Genomic DNA, 9,730 nt, shown 5'->3' on the forward strand with positions numbered 1-9,730 from the left:
CATAAGTATCTGTGTACATCTCCTCCACCTGTTATCGCCTCGACCCACACCACCATTGTCACTGCAACAACCTTCAAGTCTCCAACGCGCCTTTGCCGATTCATAAGTATCTTCCAAACTGAATAGAACATAATTTTTCCTGTGAACCAATTTTTTCCGAATAGAATATAATTTTTCCAAGTCTTCAAGGGGTGGGTTGATTTTCCAAGGGAGAGTGAGTGGGAGGTGGGCCCCCTCATTTCAGGTTTTAAAAGCTCGATCGAAAAAAAATCTTTGTCGAAATCCAATGAAGCAAATGATTGACCATAGTATCATCCGAAGAAATGGATCGCTCAATTTCTCAATGAGATTGGTTTCTTTTCTGGCAATTAGGAGTTAGTGGATGACACGTGGCTTTTTGTAGTAAGTGATCCAGACTTAATCGTATCAAACACTACAAAAACTTTGTTATATCAGGTCTTGCTCTCTTGTTATGTCTAGTCTTTGGGAAAAATCTAAAAAACACTCAATGGACTTTAGTGTTTGGAATGATTAAGTTTTTGGACAATTTTTTTGGAAGAAATAAGTTTTTGGATATTCCAAAACCTGTTACATAACTCATTAGACTTTCTAAAACATGTTAAATACATTTTTAAGGTAACCGGCAACCTCTTGTAAAAATACAAACCGTATATATATAAATATATACCCGCCACACACATCATCCTTCACTCACAGAGAGAACCCTAACCCATCCATCCGGTGACCATCTCGGTCTTCTCCTGACCCTCTTATTCTTCTCCACCGATCAATATCGAGATTGAGCTACGTTCTTCTTCGGCGACAACCCAAGTTCAAGATCGTGATCAACTCAGAAACTTTTATCTAGAGAGGAAACCATAGGTGGCCATCGAGATCGAGATTGAAGGGAAGAAACCATAGTTCATGACCTGAAATCGAACCAAAAAGACGATACACAAACTATTTGCACATATAGGCGCACAAAATAGCCTCTGGTGAGGAAGGTTAGAAGTCCTGCAAGTTGCAACGTTAGAAGGCTACTAACATCGATTGAATGACCAACTTGTCAATGAAAGTCTCTACTATGTCTCTGGATGGTGATCCAGAGGCAATAGACATAAAAAAAATCAATTCGTTAAAAAATGAAAGATGATAAATATATTATATGATTTCCCTAGATAATGGGTTAATCACAATCAGATGTCTAAAATTCATAGGTGTTACAAATTAATGCCATCTAATTTTGCTTCATTGGTACTTTATATATTTCAATAGTAGACAGGTGATTGTTCATTGAATCAAGTTGGCTGAAAATGGCTCCAACATGATTCCCAACGGTACTCTTGCCTTCTTCGATGAGCAGGGTAAGTTGCTGAAGGGATCTACAACACTAAGTGGTAACACATGCAAGTATACACGTGTCAACATTATCGCCTTCAAGTAATAAATGGTAAGAACCAAGTATCGTATTCCACAGGAATAGATACATTAAGTTGTAAGATATCAAGTTAAAAGACTAATTTCAGATAGCGAATTTGAAGACTTTGATTGAATATGAGTTAACAATTACAAATAACATAATAAATAAAGATAGCATGAGTGTAAGACATATGGTGAAATGTAAACACAAATTCCAGCAGACAATGTTGAAAAAATGCTACAGCATGCAGTAAGCCATAACTAGTTCCACCATCTATTTTGGAGGTATTCCTCTCGGACTTCACCACTATATTATAACTTTCAACTCATATCTCTATGTGATATCCGGAATAGGGATAGTGACAAAATGGTGTCTTCAAAATATATGGATAAACGAATCTATTTGTTAAAAATCACTCTCTTGAGCTGATTCTCATATCATTCAAGTTGACGTGGATTCAATGGTTTATCTCTAAGATCATGGCACTTTAACACTTTCAAAGTGATCAACTCGTCAAGAAGTGTCATTTGTTTTTATAAAAACTTGAATGAAATAGTGGAACATTGTTATTGCGAAACAACGTCCATTTTCCTTCGGTTTAACATTTCACTCTTTGTCTTACACTCAAACTAATGGAATTACCTACTCATTACGGAAATTAAACTACAAATAATATAAAGAACAGAAAGTAAAGACATGAATATAAATGACTGAATGTAAAGAACGGAAATTAAATGACAAGATTAGTTAATAAAGTAAGAACAATGTTGCACCAACTCATAATGAATAACATTATTTAAAGAAAATTAAAAACTAACTTGCATAAACATATAAACTACAGATTTGATTCTTCAGTGTCTTTGGGATGGATTTTTAAAGAGCTACCAAGGGTCCTATTTATACAAAAGTTCCCAACAAAAAGACAAAAGTCTTGGAAAATCAAATGTTACTAAAAGGATGACAAAAGTCTAAAAAGGAGTATCACATCACAAGTAAAAGCAACCATCAAAATCCTTCATCCCAAGTCCCAACTGTAATGGTTCTTATCCAACGGATTAACAAAAATTTGTCTTCTTCCTTTATTGGCAGCTGAATTCTTAAGCACTTCCCAAAAGACCGCATCATGACAGTTCAATGCTGTTGGAATGACGCAGCACAGAACATTATGCTTTCAAGTTGAGATTTTTCTACTCTAATTGTGCAAAAACAAGTTAATCACTTAATTTAGCTCCAAGTATAAACAAATGGAAAATAATGAAAATAAATGACTTAAGGTTGGGATAAAAGAAAATAAACTACTTAATAAGTAAAAAAAATGAATGATTATGCATTGAATAATCAATGAATATCAGTTGCAATAAGTCTCTATACACTTTCTCATTGTCGGCAAGAAAGTCTTCCTCTTTGGCGTTCTCAGCGCTTTCACTCCGACTTGCAGGTATCTCAAATTCCTTTATCTATATTCCTTAACGCGCTTTTGGCTGTTCTCTTATGTAAGATGCTAGTTCTTATTAATACGTCTAGAGAGAGATTGCAACATTGAGAAATGCTTATCTTTAAATTTTAGGGTTTTACTGATTGAATTCAAGGTTAAGGATCCCTGTTTTAAATTATAGCAAATTCTTTCTGTTTACTGGTGTGGAAAAGTATGCAACATGTACCAGGCTTCATTGATAAATCTAAACAGCTTAAATTAAAGGGTGTGGAGGACCTTTTGTTAATTAGTGGTAAGTGTCTTCTAAACTGGAAAAATGAAATCAAAATTAATACTCTGAGTCATTTGGATCAAGTGTACTATTGTTGAACAATTTCTTTGAAGACATGTTTGTTCTTTTATGTTTGAGTCGCTTTATTGGGTTAATTTCCAATTAACGACCCTTTTACGATGAAAAAGTCGTATGCAAAGACAAAAAATGTGAAGTTTCTTGGAGTTGGAGCCGCGAAATACACCCATGCACTTGGGATGGTTCTTGACCTTTCGAAGAAAGTATTGGGGGTTTGCTCAAGAAGGTTCGCTCTATTGGTGGATGACCTGAAAGTGGTGGCCGCAAACGTTGAAGCTGGTGAAGAGTTCACTGTGTCTAGCGCAAATGATATCTTAGCCGCTTTCTAGATGTAATACCCAAAAATATGAATAATATATATATATATATATATATACACACACACAATTATTTTATCCAAACGATGAGAAAAAGGTAAATAAAAAATTGCCCCTAAATAACTGCCAAAGCTAGAGTGAGCGGTCAATGTTTAATAAATTGCAAACCACAGGGTTCTCACTTTAGAGATCCAATTCTTAATTTTTGAAAAGGTATATGGACCAAAAAATATGCATTAATCTGGAGGTCTCAGGTTCAAATCCAAAGAGGAATAAAAATTCCCTTGTGGCTACGGAGATTCAAATACGGTGACTCCGGACTATCTGCAAAGCATGTGGTCGTCTTGAGATTAGTCGGCTCGCATAGGGGGTTGATATCCAGGTTAATCAAAAAAAAAATATGTGCACTATTAAATATATTTAGACAAGAAAATAAATTTATTTTGAACCTGATAATTTGTGTACAAATCTTAATTCACAATCTGATAATGCAAATCAGCATTTTACAAAAATTCTACTGAAAATCACATTTTATATAAAGTTTGTTTGAAACATCCCAAAACTCCATTTTGGAGATTTGCTGGAGATGCTCTACTGCTCGCTCGCTCGCGCAAAATACCCAAGATTTTAAAATAAAATTGAGTGAGACAAAGAATAAAACAAAATATGAGAGAATTCGAGTTCTCAACTTCAGAATCGAAATATATTGCTTCACATTACGTGGACATACTACTAGTTTAAGTTAACATGTTACCTGTTGTTGTAATAAGTAAATTTTAAAAATACAATTTATTAATAAATACAATTTAAAAGTAAAAATATATATAAGAAAAATAATTGAAAAAAGAACATTAATATTATTTTTTTTCCAATTAGACTTAAAAACAACTATAAAACCTAGGGTTGTAAACGAACTGAACGAACAGGAATAGAGGCTTGTTCATGTTTGTTCGTTTAACTTAACTGAACAAACACGCACGGTAAACGAACGAAAATCTTTGTATCCGTATTCGTTCATTTAGAAATCATTATGTTTGTTTATTAACATGCTAACCGAGCATAAATAAACTGGTCTAAACGTAAAAAGTTAAAACTTAAAATAAATAGTATTTGAATTCAAACTAAACAAATAAAAGATTATATATTAAATTTAATATATAAACGAACATAAATGAACGAACGAGACTCTTGTTCATGTTCATTCGTTTAACTAAACGAATAAAAAAAATTGTCCATGTTCGTTCATTTATTAAATAAACGAACTTCTCACCGAACGGTTTGCTGAACGTTCAGTTCGTTTACAGCCCTAATAAAACCTTTTTTTTTGTATGGGAGTAAAATAAAATAATTTTTAAAAATACCAATTGATTACACTTTCCTCCTCAATATCAAAAATTAGGAAGATTTGGAAATTTAAAGAATTTCTTTTCTATTTTCTATATTTTCAGAACATGATTTGAAAATAATATTTGTAGCCAACTTTTTATCAAGAAATATTGAAATTAAGGGGTTGTTTATCTAAATGTTTATTCGGGTGCTTATCGTTAGAAGCCAACACTAAAATTTATTTTTTGGGTAAGATTGTAGTATATCAAAATGGTATTATATGCAACAACATATCTGGTAAGCGTTTACCCGAGTAAGAGTCGTCAGCCTCACCCTCACTTACCGGGTAAGACTCTATATCATTATTATCGCTCTTACCATGTAAGATTCTTGGGATTTGTCATGTTCGTCCGGTGAGGAAAATTGCTCGATAAGCGCCTACCGGATAAGTTTTTGGTAAACAGCCTCTAAAGATGTTATAATAGAGTTTGACCAATCAAAATTAAAATCTAAAAATAATATAGAAATTAAAATCTTAAAAGGATTATTACAACATCAACCATTTGTTTAATTTCCTTTCAAAGAAAATTGTAAAATTAAAATCTAAAAAGATTACATTTAAATTTTATTAGTTTCTTTATTTTAAAAAAAGTTCAAACATTAATTATATTATAAATATATTTAATCAATTCATATTCAACCAAATTTTAATAAAATTATAATTTCAAAATTGGTAAAGTTTTTACTCCTCATAAATATTTTAAGATGGAAAAAATATTATCAGATTCTTTTAAATTTGAAGAACTCTCCAAAAATGATTTATCATGAAATAGAAATATTATATTATTATATATTTCATCAATAAAAATCCTTGAAATCGATGTTTAAAAGAAATAAACATTATTTTACTAAATGTACAAAATATTTTAATAATTTTAATTAAATGTTGTAATATTCGAAATGATGAAGTTATCGAATCTGAGTGTAATTCTTTTTTTGGAAAAGCTCGTCACACATGATATTACACATTGTAAACAAAATTACTAGTTTAAAAGATAGTTGACTAATATGTAAAATTTTAAACATTTAAGTACTCGGGTAATCGGTTAAAGCATTAATCAGTTACCATGTTGATGTGGCAAGTGATTTGGTATCCAACTCAGTATTATTTGCTGAAGCATTAACCGGATACCACATCACTCGCCACATCAGCATGGTAACCGGTTAATGTTTCAACCTGCTACTCGGGTACTTAAATATTTAAAACATTATATTGTAGGTACCAAAATGAAAGTTTTGAAAATACGTTACCCGAAATAAGAATCAAGTTAAAATATATTATTTTTTCATGCAATTTACTAAATAAATTGTAAAAGTTTTTTACGACATGAAATGCATTTAACAGTAAGTTTGTTAAAAGTTACCATTTTATATAAAGTTTTGCTGGAAAATACCATTTTATAAAAATTTATTGAAAATTACTATTTATATAAAATTTGTTTAAAAAAGTTTATTAAAATATTAAATGCATTAAATTTATTAATAATATATTTCAAAATCTCCTAAATAGAAAATTTATTGGAGTTTAATACAATTTTTATAAAATTTTGGCTTATATTTTTCTATTTTGAAAAAGTTAGTAATTTACAGTTTTGGCCCTTGTGGTATACCAAAAAATTGTATATTGTCCCTCAACTGTAGTAATTACATTTTTTGCACTGTGATATGCATTTCATTACGGATTTGATCTCTCGAGATAATGGTTGTCTAACGGCTCTGTTAAGTGAAGGACATTTTGGTCCATTTACCCATTATTTAGAAAATCATTTAAAATCACCTTCCATCCCCCCGTTAGGTGTTGCCACATTTGATGGACCCAATGAACACGTCCTCATGACTCGTGTTTGATTTAGGGGCCGTTTACCAAACACTTATCCGATATTTGGATAAGATTTTAGTCCACCAAAACGGTATTGTATGCAACAATTTACCCGGTATAGCGTTTACCGTGGTAAGAGTCGTCGTCTTCACTTACCGGATAAGACTATTGGTCATTATCTCGCTCTTACCGGGTAAGATTCTTGATCCTTACCATATTTATCCGGTAAGGTAAAATGACTTGATGTTCACTTACCCGAGTAAGCATTTGGTAAACGGTCCCTTAGTTTATCTCATTTTGTGTCTATCTTCAACCTCATGCCATTTCGCCATTAACAGAGCAAGCACCTCAAGTCCATTTTAAGTTATAAACACGTCGTTGGTTTCATCCATGACGGTTCTGTAAAAGCCGGTGGTCGTTTTGAAACTCGTTTCTGCTTTATTTATGAAACCATAAGCTTCTTTTGAACTTGAGAGTTTGAGCATGGTTATCCCTGACATACAGATTTTAATGCTACACGTGTTACTGTTTATCCAGTTATTTCTGTTTTAACATTTTATTATACATTTTTAGCCCATTTATAATGTGTTCATCTAATTACAATGTTTTATTTTTTTAATCTTTTTACTAGTTTTCTTAACACTGGCTTCTGAAGAAGGTTATAACAGTGATTCTGCGTAGGTGAATTTTATTTGTTACTTTGTTATTTTAAGATAGTTTCGTTTTTTTTAATTTGTAAGAGTTTTAATATAATAACTGATATTTACATTTTATATATTGTTTTATTTATTACTCGTCCAATCGATCTATAATCTCGATACAAGTGTAACAAGACCTCCAAAAAGATTGGAACTGCATTAAGTTTGAGGACAATCAGAAGTCTGGAGAACCCGTTCTCTGTGGAACAGGGATAAAGATACTATCAGAGGATAGGGAGATGATGGGTGCAATACAATAAACTCGGTTTTATAAGCCGTCAAATATGTCTAAATGTTCTAATAGACAAATAATATTGTGTGTAAAAATGTTGCAACAAGTTGATAAAAAGATTTTAGACGTCCTAACAAACTTTTTATGACACTTTTTAAAATAAAGCGTCTTGCTTTTTACAGGATGATTTTTTTAAGATATTTTTCAAATAATGTCATATAAAACCCTTTATTTCAAAAACGTTTTAAATAACTTGTTGGAACGCCCAAAAGCATTAGTCAACTTATTGTAACACTATTACATATGATGCATAATTGTTTGATTATATAAAACAGTCTATTATAAGATTTAGACATATTTAACGTCCTATAAAACAGATTTTTTTCATAATGGTATGTGTATAATATAAACTATAACATTTTTTTGGTCTTGCTACCTTACTTAATGGGCCTTCTTGACTAATTTTATGTCAAGGAAGCAAATGCATATCATAGTGGCCAAAAATGTAATTAATGTATTACAAATAAGGGATCGTTTATCAAATACTTATTCGGTAGGTGCTTATCAAGTTACATTATCTTACTGATGAATATGGCAAGGACCAAGAACCTTACCCGGTAAGAGGGAAGACAAGGACCCAAAGTCTTACCTGGTAAGTGAGGACGACGACTCTTATCACAGTTAGCGCTTACCGGGTAAATTGTTGCATACGATATCGTTTGGTGGACTAAAAAATTTTACCCGATAAGTAAGTGATAGTATTAAATTTTGTCAATAAGCACTTACCTAGGTAAGCGTTTATTAATTTAATATTGAATACATTTTTTATTTTGGTGTTGTATCAAAAATTACAAATCGGGCCCTAAAATGAAATAATTGTGGAATTTGAGTCATGTGGTATGCATTTTATTGACGAATTGGTCTATCACCCTAACTCTTTGAGAAAATGTTAAGTAGAATTTTGGTCAGTTTACAAATTATTCAAAAATTATGTTAAATATTATTACGTCTCCCTCGTTCCTCCCCTTTGATCTGGGACTCCTTCCCTCCCTCATATTTCATCATCATAGCTTCAAAAATCACCGACAAAATATCTGATTTGGAGTCATCGTAGCTTCAAAATTCTAGCAAAACCTTGCCATACTTACCATATTTCAGAAACTTCGAGACAAGAGTGTCACCATGGAGGATCCATTAACTATGGCCTTAAGTTGGTTTGTAGGGTTGTACATATGTTGGATTGGCCGCTTTGAAAGTGTTTGAACAACCCAACTATTTGCGGCTTGAAAAATCTTGATCCATTAGAAAATATTTAAAGTATAACCCAATCCAACCAACTTGTAATGACATCGATTTCGACGTGTTTGACATGCCCAAATACGGAACGTGCAGCTTAGGCCGCAACCCAAGTCGCGTCTAGAGTCGCTAACCCCCATTCCGTGATTGAAAAGTTGCAGGTCGAGTTTTATAAATTCATTCAGGACCCATAATCGCTCCAGTTTTGGGCAATTTTGGGCTAGCTTATGAAACACGAAGAGCCAGAGAGACATTTGGATTGAAGATTAGAAGCTACATTTAGTCATTGCTTGTGGGTATTCAAAGGAAAAGGTTAGCACAGTTAGGCAACCACTGACTTAATGAAATTCTGAGTTTGCGTGTTAGAATTGAGATAAATCGGCATTTTGAGAGATAATCCCGTTATAAGTAAAGAGAGGGTAAAAGTGGATTGTCTATTCATTTAACTGTGTTAGGGTGATAGTTGTCCCTACTGAAAGTATTCTATGTTAAGACGAATTGGATTCCAACTCTCGACTGCCTTTTCTCGATAAAATACCAATCTTTGTTATTTCCCGCTTTTGCCTGAAATATGTTGTTTCAGTTCAGTAGTTAATCAAACCAGTTCGTTATTCCATAGTCAAATGTCATAGCAGTGATACTCAATATCGTAGTTCCTTGGATTCGATACTCGTACTTATTATGTATTACTTCACAAGGGGGAGATGTTAGAGTGGACAGCTCATGACAAAGGGAAGAGCAGGAATCGGTATTTTTGGATAAGGGTACCCCCCTCCCC

The 9,730-nt window shown here is 32.5% G+C and overlaps 1 pseudogene; it reads left to right on the top strand.

Moving 5' to 3' along the window:
* Positions 1-1,324: 1,324 nt before the first annotated feature.
* LOC112516793 lies at positions 1,325-3,533 on the top strand (annotated as a pseudogene).
* Positions 3,534-9,730: the final 6,197 nt, after the last annotated feature.

Source organism: Cynara cardunculus, assembly GCF_001531365.2.
Source record: "Cynara cardunculus var. scolymus isolate 2C chromosome LG 8, CcrdV1, whole genome shotgun sequence".
Classification (NCBI taxonomy): domain Eukaryota; kingdom Viridiplantae; phylum Streptophyta; class Magnoliopsida; order Asterales; family Asteraceae; genus Cynara; species Cynara cardunculus.